The following is a 15,196-nucleotide window of genomic DNA, read 5'->3' on the forward strand; positions in this document are numbered from 1 at the left end:
GTGCGTGTGCCATAATTGCACACGACGATGGTTATAGCCCTGGCATGTATTTTTCAGAGCCTTTCACAGAAAAGCTCACATTTCTCAGCTCTGGGCTGCCACATTTGGATGGCACCAGCACAGCAAGGGATCTGGGAGGCAAAGCTACAGACCCCACCAGCATGTGAGACCCTCATCTGGCACAGATCTGATGGGTTTGGCTGCCAGCCTGCTCTTCTTGCTCTGAATATCCCAAAGCAGGGGAGAGATTAATTAGAGCAGCCCAGAGGCTACCTAGATCAGTGCACAACCTAGAAAGCAGACACCGTCCCTTTTCCATTTGGGTCTTGGGCTTAGTAATACTAAAGAATCTGTCTTACGTCTGGAAATCAAATCAATCTTGCATGCACTTGGAGACAATGCCTTCCACAAACATTTTGCTTTGTTGAATAACGCACAATAACTCTACAAGAGTTAATTCGGGTATCACAGGTTCTCAATCAAGTTCTGTGGTGTATTCAGCCTCCTCTTGAAGCAAAACATAATGGGCAGTGCTGGGTCTACATGTTGCTGTCACAGCACAGGATCAAACACCTTTTAAGACCAGCTCCCACACAATGAACACTGCAAGGTACGATGGGTTCCTTTATCTCCAGCCTAACAGGCATCTTTATCTGAGCTGTACTGACAGTGGTCTCAAGGCAGGCATTTAGAAAAATCTCACCATTATCTTTCAGTCATTCACTCGGTTTTGGCACGACTGAATCCAGCTGCTTCCGAAAGACAGAAGGAAGAGGAAGCGACAGCATCAGTGGCTCAGCCTTCCCACAGGGAACCAGGAGGTCCTCTGCAACCTTCAATCAGTTTGTGTCCCTTGCCTTTGACCTCAGCCAAGTCATGCAGATTTCCTTGTTCCTGAGCTGATGACCTCATTAGAAAACTAGAAAATGGTGTGGAAATGAGCTGTAGCCCTATGAGGATCTCTGAACGTGCAGCACCTTCCTTGTCCTCCCGATGTGATCCAGCAACAACAAACCTTGTTGATCTCTAAACTCAGGAATCTCCATACTCTTTCAGAGAGAAAAAATGCTACAGCAGCTAGGAAAGTAATTAACAGAAAAACATCTTTCCTCAGACTCTTCCGTGCATGGCCTTATCTTCTTTCAGTCCTTATGTTACTCCTCCTGAGAAGCAAACAGTAACCCTTGCTTAGAGCTCAAGTGACCAGACTGATGGAAGTTCCAAAAAAATACTTGCCTCTGTGAGTTATTGCTAACTTCCCCCCTCAAAACATAATCCTTGTATACCACAGAAGTGCTTATATATATGCTCTGTAGCCGCAGGCTAGTCATTTAACCTCTCAGAAGAGGTTAAAAAACTCAAGTTTAGAAAAAAAACTACTCAAGAAGTTAAATGACTAGCCTGCGGCTACACAGCAAAGGTGAGTACCAGAGGTGCATCTTCTACCAGAAGCTTGCCGACATAGAAAAACGATTTTTAATAATTAAAACATGTAAATATGATTCATGGATCCACTGCTTCATGACATGGAAACGCAATCAACACAAGACTACAACCAATCATTAGTTAAAATAACCCATATTCTTCCTATGCACACAGAAATGCAGTCTCATACACAGATTATGCTGCAGTTTCCTTTTTCTAGTTTTACATTTTTTTCCCCCTCCTGTATAGAACACCTTAATAACATGCAGCAAAAAGGACCTTAAACCTCCAGCAGAGAAGACACCTTTATCTTGCCTTAATTTGTACTGCTTGTATCAGAATAGTATTGCTAAGATTTAGATGAGGAGATATAAATGTAATCTCTCTGGAGTTAAGCTAAGCTACCTGTGGGCCTGATCTTCTCATGGTTTGCCTGAGGAAAACAAATCTTTCATCCTTATCTATGTATTTCTTTGTTAATTAAAATGCATGGACTACTTTAAACACTGTTTACCCAAGGGGCCTTCAGCGGTGCTCTTTCACCATTAAAAATAAATAAATAAAGATACCAGCAGTGGAAGGTTTTAAAGATGCCACATACAAAAGCCACTCATTAATATTCCTGAAGAGTAATATCATCAAAGCAGGATATTAACACTACAGGTCTATCTGTACAAAACAATTGTCAATCTAAACACATGACAACGAGTGAAATCAGAAGCAGTTAGAGATAGACACAGAGAACGTACTTAGATCTTGTCGGCTGTTGCGGAGAGCTAAGTAATTCTATGTCACAATTTGCATTTTTCCCTGGGTATTCCCAACAGTATGCAGAAAACCCTGTAGCAGCGAGACAAAATTATCCAAAGCAAACTGGGAAGGTTTGCGGTGCTGCTAGTGATGATTCTGTTATATTCTAAATTCAATTAGAAAGGTAGGCAGCTAAAATAGCAGCACCTTGCTGATGAGGCAAATCTGTCCCAGGCTGAAGGATAAAACAGTATTTCTGAAGTCTCTTCATGCAAGAGATTTTACAAAGCCTGACAACAACAAACCAGTACAAGTTCTCCTAATATCCTTTGCTTTTGAAGGCCTCATATCAGTCCAGACACTAATTATGGGTGTGGACCAGCAATTAGAAACAAATGAGAAATCAGATCTTTCTGATTTTCTGTTTATCAACCAACTTGCCTTCACGGTGTTTTAAAATAATATATTCTACTCAGTGTTTGCAATAGATTTGGGCCACGCATGTGGTCAGTTAATTCAGTACAACGAACAAGCAGGAAATTATGAAGCACAGGAACTCGCATGCTTGCAGTATCAACCACTCTGTAAAATGGTGAGTGCTATGAAAAAGTCAGCTTCTGCCACAGGTTGCCCTTCATCATTCTTACTTTTACCCTTGCACCCATTTTACTGATGGGCAGATTGAGACAACAACAGGTTCCTTAATCAAGGCTACACAGCACATCACCAAAAAGGTACCGACTAGAAAGTTGAGTTCCTACTATTTTCTCTTGGGCTTTTCCATATAAAAAGAAGCACTCCTACTTCTTTTAACAGACAGCATTTTTAGCTGACTTGCTTTGAAGTCAAGGAACTCTTCCCTGTTAAGCAACCTTCAGAGATGGATAAGCTTGAAAATAAGATGATGGCTAATTCTGAAGGGTCTATATTTAAGTCAGAAAAACAGAGCATAATTATTTCTGAAATAATTTCTGAAGATGAGATTCCTCTGGGATAGATACCCACTACATGTGTGGCTCTAAAATGTGTGATATCCTTATTACGATCTATCATCTTTATTACACTGTAGTGCCCCTGTGCTTAGCACTCACATACTCTTTCTCTCAGACACTGAACAAACCCATCTCAGAACGCCAAGCGCTGCCCCCAGACCTTCTGTTCATGAGTGCTACACAAGCTGAGAGAATATGTCCATATTTTAATACCCTACCTCTGTCATGTCATGATTTCCTTCTGAAAGGAAAGCAGCCATGGGATACTGCAAACTGAGAGCAAACCAACCAGCGATGGAAAACTTCTGCCTGGACAGGGGAGATTTTGAAATGCTAGAATCAAAATTATTTTATATGCAAGTAACAGAAGAGCAGATATCTGATAGGGCTTGACTTTTAAAAAATGGAATCCATTTTTGCAGCCAGAATTAACTGACAGCATATATGCAACCACTTCAGCTGTTTACCAAGTGGCTGGTGCATACAAATCAAGGGTGTTCAATGTCTAAATGCTAATGTCTTCATAGACTATGCAAGCACAAATTTGCACCTACAAGAACTGGAAGGCACTTCCTTTAAACTTTAACAAATGTGGCTGAGAGAAAGGAAAGAGAGAAAGGCAACATGAATATTTCAGGGTGTGCATCTTGAAAGCCTCGGTGCAGCTGCACTGCTCCAATTAAATTCAATAGGAGCCTCACATCTAAAACCCTGAGCAATGCTTTGAAAAGTCTAGGGGTTTGATGTCAGAATATGACTTTCAGAGTCAATTGCTTTTGTTCAGCAGAAGCCTTCATAGAAGAATGAAGCAGTCTTCTCCTGCAGGAAGAGAAGGCTGAAGAGAGCAGGAAGCGGGGAAGGAAGGTCAGAGTAGATATTTGCATGAAGATTTGTCCAGCACACTGTCTAAGGGGCCACACTGACCTTTTTTTCTAATGGAAGTGATTCAGGCGGTCAGGCTTTGGCTTTTCCATTACCCAACATCAGAGATTGTTCAGAAGCAATTTCCATTTTCTTTGAGCAAAGCCCAGTTGGATGAAGGAAGCTCCTGGATGAAAGGATCTCATCCATTGATCCAATTCTAATCAGCACAATGATAATTCTGTCACCTCCAACAGTCTGGTTGTTCAAATAAACAATTTGGTTCATCTTTTGGAAGCACTCAGAAAGGCCAGATTCTTTGGACAGGCATGTTTACTGCTTCACTGTGGATCAAGGGTGTGATTTTGTAGATGCTCTCCTGCTTATCTCCACTTGCTGGGCTTTGGTTCCCATCACAGACTGTGCTTGGAGCCCTCCATTTTAATTTGAGATAAAATTAAACTGAAAGATGAACTCCAGGAGCTCACCTACTGCCCTCCAGCAAATGGTGGGCAGCAGGTCAGTCAGACTACTGCTACCTGTAGTAAATCCTCTGAAACTTATGTAGAGTGGGGCCTGGACCTTCAGCACCGTTTTCCTCTACAGATGCGTTCCTGCTCAGATGTATTCCTTGTTAATGTGGGCATAGCTTTCATGGCCTCTTGAGCATGGTCACACACGTGTCCACAGTCTGAAAGAGTTTATACGAAAAAGCATTGCAGATGCTAGAAAAACATCTTACTTTTGCACATGACAAGTTAGAGTCTACTGATGACTGTGCTGATTTTAAAAAGTCCAATTACAAAAGACCATTTAAACTAAACCTTTTCTAGTAAGAATCACATAAACTGGCATGTTCCTCTCAACCTCAGATGTGATAGGCAACAACTTTTTGTTTCAATATTTTTGCTCTGAAGATGTTTTCTCTTCCTATCATTTTTAGTAATTCATATTATTTCATGACATGTCTGCAGCATTGTATCTACATATCATTATTTCAAGTTGTCATGTCACATTCCACAAGACAACTGCTGCCATGTCAAATCGTCATGGAGCGGAGCAGAGCAGTCACTTTTCTTTATCATTAAGGGCAGCTGCTACTCTGTACAAATTGAAACATCAATATACTGCAGAAGGGTTCCAGGCTACTGAAAACAGTTGCTCCTGAAATTAGTACACCAAATGCTTATCTTTCTTTTCTTGTTCAAACCTGTATCATTTCAACACAAACAGGAGGCATTTTGTTCAAAGAAACAAAGTGAAGAGGTTTCAAATATCCAGAGTCTGTTTTATGATTGTCTAAACAGATGAAAAGAGAGAAAGTAATATTTTTAGATACCTTTTGTATCTAAAAGTACATGCAGAGATCACAGAACTATTAAATGTTGTCATAGAGGAAGCCTTTGACATATCTGGAATTTTAAGCTTGCACCATTTGCATCCCACTCCAGTGCTTTAACCAGAAACCATTCATTCTGGCACAGCAATGAACTAGATGAAGTAAAAAGAGGAAAAGAGAGAAGCCAGTAAGATTCCACACACTGGAGTAATTGTTAATATTTCCACTTTTTCCTTGCCAGTTGCTGGAATGGAGTTGAAGAAAACAGAATTCAGAAAATAAATGTCAAAAGGGTCATAAATTCCAATTCCCGTAGAAAACTTGGGGCCCTGATTCAGATGGAAATATAGATGAGATTGGTGCTTGGAAAAAAAAAAAAAAAAGGAGGATTCCTGATGAGAAGGAATCCTCACACACCTGTGGGCAGTTTCCAGATTCTTTTGATTCATCTTTTGACTTAAAGATGGCCAGATAAAATGTCTTGCCCTTGCTGATACCATTGCCTATGTTGTCCATCAGAGTCTAGGAGAATTTGCAGATACCGAACATTGTAGATTATTCCCCTTTCACCTTTTGAGTGAATAAAAATGTCAGAAGAGATCAAATCCATTATTTTATGCTGTAGAGTGGCTAAGAGTCACTGTGCAAAATAAGCAGTGCAGGAACAGTGTCAAGCATCATGTGCTGGGTACAAGTCCCATTCAACAGGGACGTACTTCAGCATACACAACACTTCTCCTACAGTATTACAGCCTTCACTGTGGCTAAAGGATGAAAGAAGGAACATAATATCCTCTGTGAATATCCCATTCAAAAGCTGAGTAATAGCAGCATCTGTAACTGGAAGACAAGACAAACCAAAAGCACAGACAAAGAATGAAGAAAAACCTGAAACTGTTTTTGTTTCCAGGAGCAATAAGACTAGGAATACATAGCTTAACTTTACCTTTGCTTTCCCACTTTTCCATGCCAAAAGTATGCAAAGAATAGATAGGGAAAATCAAGTTTATGGCCACGGTCTCCTACCAAGAGCTTCTCAAAAGAATTCAAGTTTAGTTTTATATTAAGTGCACTGCAGTACTTTGATCACAAGTTCACAAGGGCATGGAGGTAGTTTGCATATAAAATAAACAAACAAACAACGCAGAAGGAAACTCATGAAAAGAGGAATTTGGAATAAAAAAAGGCAAAGTCATCAGACAGTGGAAAAGTATCTTTTACAAATAGCTCCCCCTTTTTCTTCTCCCATTCCAAGTTCAAAATGTGGGCCAAACACCATCAGAGTAACAGATGAAAATACTTTGTAAGACATTCCTCTTGAATACTTGCAGGGAAAAAAAAAGGAACCTACACCTTTCCTCTCCAAAAAGGATTCAACCCCAGCACTCCAAAGGAGCTGGTCACCCAGAGCAGGCATTGCCCCTTGTCAGGGGGCTCTGGATGCCAACTCTCCTCTGCCCAGAGGCTGGGACAAAACAGCAGCACCCAGCATGGGTGCTGCCATTCTCAAATGGGGACACATGCCAACCTCTTTGGGCCCTAAAACTACTGGAAGATATTTTAGGAACATCAGCAACATTACCAGGAGTAACCACTGCTAGAAAAAATTCAACAGCTACATGGGCTGGGTAGCAAGAGAGATGACACCACTTCAGACTTTTTTTTTTATTGGACTAGAAAAACACTGATTAAAAGTCAGCCTTACGCATCCGCTTAAGGTAACCTGCTTTTGCACTTTCTTTCTCAGCAGACAGCAACTCTACCTTTGAAGATAACCATTCATGCATAAAATTACTAATAGAGACCATCTATCTGACGAATGTCTGTTCCTTAATAATTTATATCACTTGATCTGTTTTCAAAGGTTAGCCTTACATTAAAATTACAGTTCTGAATAGGTCAGCCTGTTACTTAAAGATAAATTACCCCACCTCTTCATGTTACAGTGTTGTGCTTTGATAATGACAGGCTTTTTATTCCCATGCTTTCCTCTCCCTTCTCAGGAGCAGCATAGCAGAGTATTAGCACAACATACCTTGCCCATGCTTCCCTGTAGTCCCATTTTGATTCTTTTCGACTAAGGTAGTCTAAACATCTCCAGTTTACAATTTTTTACCTGCTTTTAGTAGAGACTTAGAAAAGACTCAGCACTCCAGGATGAGAAGATGAATCAATGATGCATGATAGGACTATGCTAAACTCTAAGCTTTGTCATGCTGTGTGTGAACTAGAATGCTGCATAACCAATACCATTAAATTCATTGTAATTAAAGGATAATTTCTGCTCTCCTCTAGATAGATAAAGCAATAAAATGACAATGTTTAAAGAGGAAATGCCAGTGTAATGTTCATGCATTTAACAACTACCCAGGAGATATGCATTGTAAATATACTTATAACAGAGAAGTCCCTACTGTTTTATGTACGGAAGCATTTTGTGGTGGTAATTTCATACCACTGAAGTAGTCTGGAAAGTTACTGGACCACAGAAGACTTACTTTCTCTCTTTTTTCTTTTTCTTTTTTAAACAGTTGGTATAGGTATTTTCCTATGATTGTGAAGAATTGCCAGGTTATAACAGTTTGTCACATATTTATTACAAATGCATCTCTGAATTACTGAGGATGAAAAGCTCTTCTTAGGCAACACAGACATCTGCACACCAGGTTAGTGCACCAGTCCGTTAGCTCTGCAATAGCAGGATGAAAAGGAAAATGCAATGCTTGGAGTCTGTGGACTTTCTGTATTAGCTGCACAAGTACAGGTCTCCAGAAGAAGCATCCAGCACTGAGAGCCATGAGAGCAGTGACATCCCTCCCAGCACAGAGCTTCTTTCAAGTATGATATTGTCTGAGAAAAGGACAGAGTCCCGTCCTGCACAGAGACGATCCAGACAGGGAAACTGAGACAGAAAGCAGTCATTCTGGGAAACTGCCAAGTCTTACATCGCATGAAGAAATCCTGAGGGATTTCCCTAAATTGTTCTCCTGACACAATAGCTCAAGTGGAATAACTAGCCTTCATTTTGCAGATAAAAATGAAATAAGAATCTGCATGACCCCTTGGAAACACAGACTCAGAGGTCCACTGTGTCTCTTGTGAAGCCAATGGAGTTAATGAAATTGTTTCTATTGTTCCTGGCCAGAGTTAATCAGGAGAAGCTTAGAAATAATACATACACTTCAAACACATTTTCCTGAGGCCCCTTCTGAAGCAAATGCATGCATGGATAGAACCTATGTATATGAAGAGTAGGAAGTGGGCAACTACAACACAGATAATACACAAACAAGCATTCCCACCATCAGGTTCCAGGCACAATTATCAGCAGTTATCCGGAGGCAAATTATTCATAATGACTGGTGATGCACAAACCAGTTATACATAAAGAGACCAACCAACTCCAGCTACAAAGGTTCAAAATCTCTTTTGTAGATGCCAGCTAGTTGAGACGAACCCAGTCCACGCATATGAACAGCCATCAGGCTCTCAGGAGCTTTTATCAGCATAGCCTATTTAATGTGCATAATGCAACGTGGGATTTTTAGAAAATTTCGACACTGCTGCGTGTAACAACAAGTCAGACAGTCTGCCCTTTACCTACACAGGTAAGAGAAAGCACTGACTTTCTCTTCTTTCAGCTTTCGGCTCCTGCATGGCTGTGCACGCGGCAGGAGCAGTGCGGCTCTCGCTTTGAGTGTTGCATGACTCTGGGTGCACCCAGTATCCCAGGAACAAAGTGCTTCATGTTTCACAGACAGCAAACACAGTTAAGGCACAGCTACAGATCGGTTGTTTCAGACCCTCGGCAACACGATTCACAAAGAAATGAAACAGGCTTCAGATAGCCCTAGGGAGACTACTGAAGGTAGACCAAGAGAAAGAATGGAGAGCACGTGTATTCCATTATTTTTTTAGCTAATTAGATATGAAAGGCTGCAGAAATAGGTATATCCCATTGCTAGTCAGCACATCAGCTCTTCCATGTATCCACAAAGACAAAAAAGGAGGATCCCAAAGCCTCTGTTTACGGCAGGGGGTTGACCCCAGTGTGAGGGGTTCAGAAAAGGCAAGAATGGTGTAGGACACTGCAGCCCACCAGGCAGGACTGCGCTAGTACAGGAGATACTTTTAATCCATTAGCAAATTTGAAGTGTCATATTCAGTCTACCCATTATTATTTCTGTGTAGATGGTTGTGACATCTAATCCTTTCAGGGCTTGTAAAGCATGGAAAACCCGATATTGTAGCATGTCTTCACCACAAGCCAGGCTGAGACAAAGGAAGAAAACGTTTTAAAGTAATTGATGTGGATTACTCCAGATCAACTTCCCCAGCAGTAAACTAATTTAGACTTCCATAAGTACAGCCATTTCAGCAAACTCTGACCAATACCTCCACCTTTTGTGATCCAGCATTTAGTCCTCTTCTTGTCATAGAGAAGTATAGAGTAGCTACAGTAAAAAAAAACAAAAAACCCAAAAAACCAAACAACCGAACAAAAAAAACCAAACAACCGAACAAAAAAAACCAAAACAAACAAACAAAAAAAAAAAAACACAAAACAAACACCAAACCCAAACCAACATATCATAAAAGCATCTCTAGCACATGCTCTAGGTTCTCCTTGCTATTACATTTTAGTAAGAGCTGGACAAGACAAAGCCTCATGTCTGCAGTCCTCCAGTCCAGGTGAATTCCCACTTCTCAGCCAACAATCCCATATTTCCCAGACCTAAAGCCTGTTCTGATTCTCCCAGTTTGAGGCCTCGTTGGCCTTTCCTTTGCTGTGGCTCTTGCTGTGTGATTATCCCCATTCGCTCACTTGTTCTGTGATCATCCAGAGGCCACACAGTAGGATCACTGTTGCTTTAACACGCACCAAATCCAATCAGTTCTAGTACTGTAGCTGGCAGGGCAGGCTCTCATTTCTTTGTCACCCTCTCAAATGCCAAGGCACCGAGATGCCAGTGCTGTCTGAATGCACCCAGAGCCAATTACATTAGTCTTCTGCCAACCTGAGACCTTGTCTGTTCCCAGGAATTAATTTTTGTTTTGCTACAATGCACAACCAAAGTTTTAAGTTTCTTTGCCAATTTATTACAATCGGTCTTTCTGCAATGCATTTGGTCTTCTTTGTAATTATCTCTCAGATTTTGTGGTTCTAGGAACTGCTCTGTGCTCTCCTCTGCTTCTCCAGTTCCCTCACTTTGATGCAGAGGCAACTAACAACTTCTCCACCCCCATCCCCTCCTGTATGCGTAAACTGAAGCAATCACCGCAGAGCTCAGTGCTTGGATAATTTGGCATGGAGGGCAGGAGACAAACAGACAGGCTGACAAGCGTGCAGCTAAGTTAGTTTCTTCACTTTGGGAAGTTTATTCGCAACAGCTTTCACTTGATCAAATCGCCTCTACTTGGTTTGTCTGTCCATTTTCGGTTTATCATCTCAAGTAGCTGAGCAGCCCAGCACTGTTCTGGTTCTGCAAAGCAATTAGGAAGACAATCGTACAAGATATTTTCCCACAGAGCTTGCCAGGTTGCTGTCCGAGTGCCCCCGCATGGGTAATCTTCTCTGAGATGTGGGACCCATCTGAAGGATGGCCAGAAGTCACCACCAGAGGAAGCAATTCACTGAACTCTTCCACTCAGGTCTATTAGCATCTAGATCTACTTTCTGTCAAAAGTGGTGGGAACAGCATTAAGACATCAGCCCTGCTGGGAAACAAGTAGAAAGGATGAATTTGTAGAGTTTAAAGAGGGAAGGGAAAAGATTTCAGGAGGCTTCTCTTGAGGCTGACAGTTGGGGTAGTCTGCCTCAGGGCTGCAAGTTAAGGATCTGTGAGGACCAAGCTCCCATTAGTTCACAGGTTAACAATCCCTTTTTCTTTCCCTACAGAAGACAAAAATCTGGATGACTTCTGAGGTGAACCTCAGCAGGACAAGGTAGACAGCAAGGCCAGCACAGGCCAACTGCCCTGAAGATAAGTTTGTAAAATCTAGTTTCTCTGAAATTTCACCAAAAACTGAACCATGCAAAACCCTGATGCTGACCCAGTTTTACCAAGAACAGATTTAGTTGCCTCTGGTACAGAAGTGTTATTGCCTACATTATTTAAGTCAAGATATACAGAGTACCAAAAATGCTCTGAGGGACTTCCAGGCATTAAATTTAATTAAGCATAAACTACAGATGTGCAGGGTATTTTGGCTATACCTATTCCTCTTCTTGATCTTTTTCTTAACCTTAAAACAAACCTCTTAGCTACCTGCCACCCAAGAAGTTATGCTGCAAGCTCATTGATCATAAGAATTATTATATCTGTGGCACGTGGAGTTGCAGATCCAACTCTATTAAGTCTGTAGTTACCCCAAGCACTTTCACAGAGAACCGTATGGCCCTCACAGGCAGGTGATTGTCAAAGCCCTCAAACAACCATCAGTGTGCATCATGCCACATTGCTTTTATTTCCTGGTATGTGTCATTTCACAGCAGCACGTCACATACAAGTTGTTGGGGAAAGGGTCATGTTCACATTTGGGATCTGTTTGTTTCTCCGAGGATGTTTTGATGCAACTGTCTCAGCCATTTCACCTATAACCGGCCCCCTTTCCACAGATGACCAGTCATCCAAAACACCACAGAGATTTTAAGCCTCCTTGATCTAAGGAAGGCAGATGAAAAAAGACATGATGCAGGCAAATGTCACATTTGTGTCACTGACTGAAACACTGCTGCCAGGATACATTATTCAGTATCTAACAGACCTACTGATATAACCCTGGGCTGAACTCTCCTCAGAAGATCAGCCATCCGTGGCTTTCCCACAGCAGGTGGAGAGATTTACTGTCATAACTCTGGGGTAGGAGAAAGGAATACCTACCCCTGCGTCCCACAAAGCCCATGGAAGAGCATTATATTACAAGTAACATGCACTTTTTGCTTCTTGAAGAATTCTCCATAGCAATTCTCTGTAGTGCTCTAGCCGTATAGATAAGGGAGCCCTGACTCCAGGCACTGAAACAAACTAAGGTGGCCTCCTATTCTGCTTGATGTGCCAATGGAAAACACTAGACCATGTAATATTTTTTTCCCCACAAACATGTTATTACTGGTAAAATACTTGATATGAACAAGGAGAGAGCAGAAGCAACGCTAGCAGCTCACACCTTCAACCCTGGTCTTGCTTCAGGTCATCACATGGAGTTGGAGAGAGTACCAGGGCAGTAGCTGTTACCCAAGCAACCCTTCTCTGCACTCTGAATCTGCAAGTACAGACACAGCAGGATGCCATCACCTCCCACCACATGCCCAGCCTCACCTCCCATCTGATCGACAGAAAAGATACTGGCAGGTTCTGGTCAGGTTTTGCCCTTCTTATTCCTCTTAACTGGCTTTGTGCTAGAATCCATTTTGGGAGTAATGGGAAGGAAAATTGAGTTAGAACTTTTTAAAGGGTTTGCTAATGAATTTATTCATGAAAGACTTCAATGCCTGAGTTTTCCATCAAACACCAGCACAAGCTTCGTTAACCAATATTCACCTATGACTTTTACTAGAAAAGCCAAGATGCTACTTTCTTGTTGCTTCAGTACCTTTTTACACATCTTAGCCATGTACTGCCCCTAGAGAGTATGAGACCATCTCCCGTTAATTAGATCAGCAACACTGAAGACCCTGTCATAGCTTATACAAATCCTAAACTTCTCATGCTCCAAGACATCTGCTTTGCAACTGCAAGACACAATAGGCCAAAAGCCAAAGTTCTCCATTCCACCATGGTTTTCAAAAATATCTAGAGATTCAGAAAAATCCACTGCTCTTTGCTTATTTTGAAAGTTACTTTAAAACCTGCACTCCAACCAATCTGTATTTGGCCTAAGAAAATTCTTCCAAAACAGATCAGTAGCTCTGGGGAAGGCAGACCATGTGATCTTTGGGGACTGCAAATTCAACCACTGTGACATAGTGGGGCCAAAAGACAAGAATGGGGTTATAAAGGCACAGAAAGCCATACAACAGGCATGGAGCTTCGGAGGTCAGAGCCTGCATCCCTTTCACTTACACATCTCATAGTGCTACAGCTGGAGCTCCAACCACACAAAAAGCTGTATTACCAAATCCTCAGCCCAAATACTGCTGGGTCTTCTATGGCCACATTTCAGGGGAAAGAAATTTTATTTTTTGATGGTTTTGTGTTGCATCTGTCCCCCGTTACAAAGAAAGGGTGCTGGTCAAGCATGGCCCAGAGATGCTTCTGTTCCCAGCTAGACAGCCTACCTCAGACCATAAGACCACCAAAGAGAGAGCATAAAGCACGCTATTTAAGCAATATGATTGTACAACTGTGATGTGTTGACACTGGCTGGACACCAGGTGCCCATCAAAGCCACTCTATCACTCCCCCTCCTCAACTAGGAAGGAGAGGGAAAATGTAATGAAGGGCTTGTGGGTCAAGATAAGAACAGTGAGATCGTTCACCAGTTGCTGTCTCAGGTAAAATAGACATGACTTGGGAAAAAAACTAATTTAATTTATTACCAATCAAATAAGAGTAGGATAATGAGAAATAAAACAAAATCTTAAAAACACCTTCCCCACACCCCTCCTTTCTTTCCGGGCTTAACTTATTCCCAACTTTCTCTACCTCCTCCCTCTCAGCAGCTCAGGGGAGCAGTGGTCAGTTCCTCACCCATTGTCTCTGCCGCTCCTTCCTCCTCAGGGGATGGACTCCTCACACTCTTCCCCTGCTCCAGCGTGAGGTCCCTCCCACCAGAGACAGTCCTTCAGGAACTTCTCCAGCGTGAGTCCTTCCCACGGGCGGCAGCTCTTCACACACTGCTCCAGCGTGGGCTCCCCTCTCCACGGGGTCACAAGTCCTGCCAGCAAACCTGCTCCAGCGTGGGCTCCCCACGGCGTCACAGCCTCCGTCGGGCACATCCGCCCGCTCCAGCGTGGGGTCCCCCACGGGCTGCAGGTGGGTCTCTCTCCTCCGTCAGCCGCCCTGGGCGCAGGGCCCAGCTGCCGCACCACGGCCTGCACCGGGGCTGCAGGGGAACCCCTGCTCCGGCGTCCGGAGCATCTCCTCCCTCCTCCTGCACTGACCTGGCTGTCTGCGGAGTTGTTTTTATCACATATTCTCACTCCTCTCTCCAGCTGCAGTTACACAGATCTTTTTTCCCCCTTGTTATCCCAGAGGCGCTCCCACCGTTGCCGATGGGCTCAGCCTTGGCCAGCGGTGGGGCCACCTTGGAGCCGGCTGGCGTTGGCTCCGCTGGACACAGGGGAAGCTTCTAGCAGCTTCTCACAGAAGCCACCCCTGTAGACCCCCTGCTACCAAAACTTTGCCATGCAAACCCAATACAAAAACAAAAAGCAAAGAAAACCAAATCAGACTTCTGTGGCTTAGGGGTTAGTGCTGAGCATCTCTGCAGAAGAAGGATCTCCTAAGGAGGGATTTGTCTCGCTCAGATTCCCCTGTGCCTTGCTAGAAATGGATGTGTCAGCACAAGTTTCCCAGTGCTCAGCACTGCCCAGCTCAGCACAGTGCTCATTCATTACTTGGGCTTCACACATTCATATGTTGTTTTAAACCCCATAAAGTTGCTCCTGGGAGTTGGAATGTGGAAGTTATAATCTCTGATACCATAACAACAGCAGAATGTGGAAATCATAGAGAAGTCATCTCCCTTGTCTTGTTTAAGGGAGGCAGGAAAAGAGGTGCCCTCCTCACAACACTTCTCAGCAAAACCCTTAGAGTACTGGTACCAGTGGTGTGCTCAATCCACATACCCTGCCTATACAGGAGTGATGAGCAGTGCAAGGAGC

Source organism: Athene noctua, chromosome 12, assembly GCF_965140245.1.
Source record: "Athene noctua chromosome 12, bAthNoc1.hap1.1, whole genome shotgun sequence".
Classification (NCBI taxonomy): domain Eukaryota; kingdom Metazoa; phylum Chordata; class Aves; order Strigiformes; family Strigidae; genus Athene; species Athene noctua.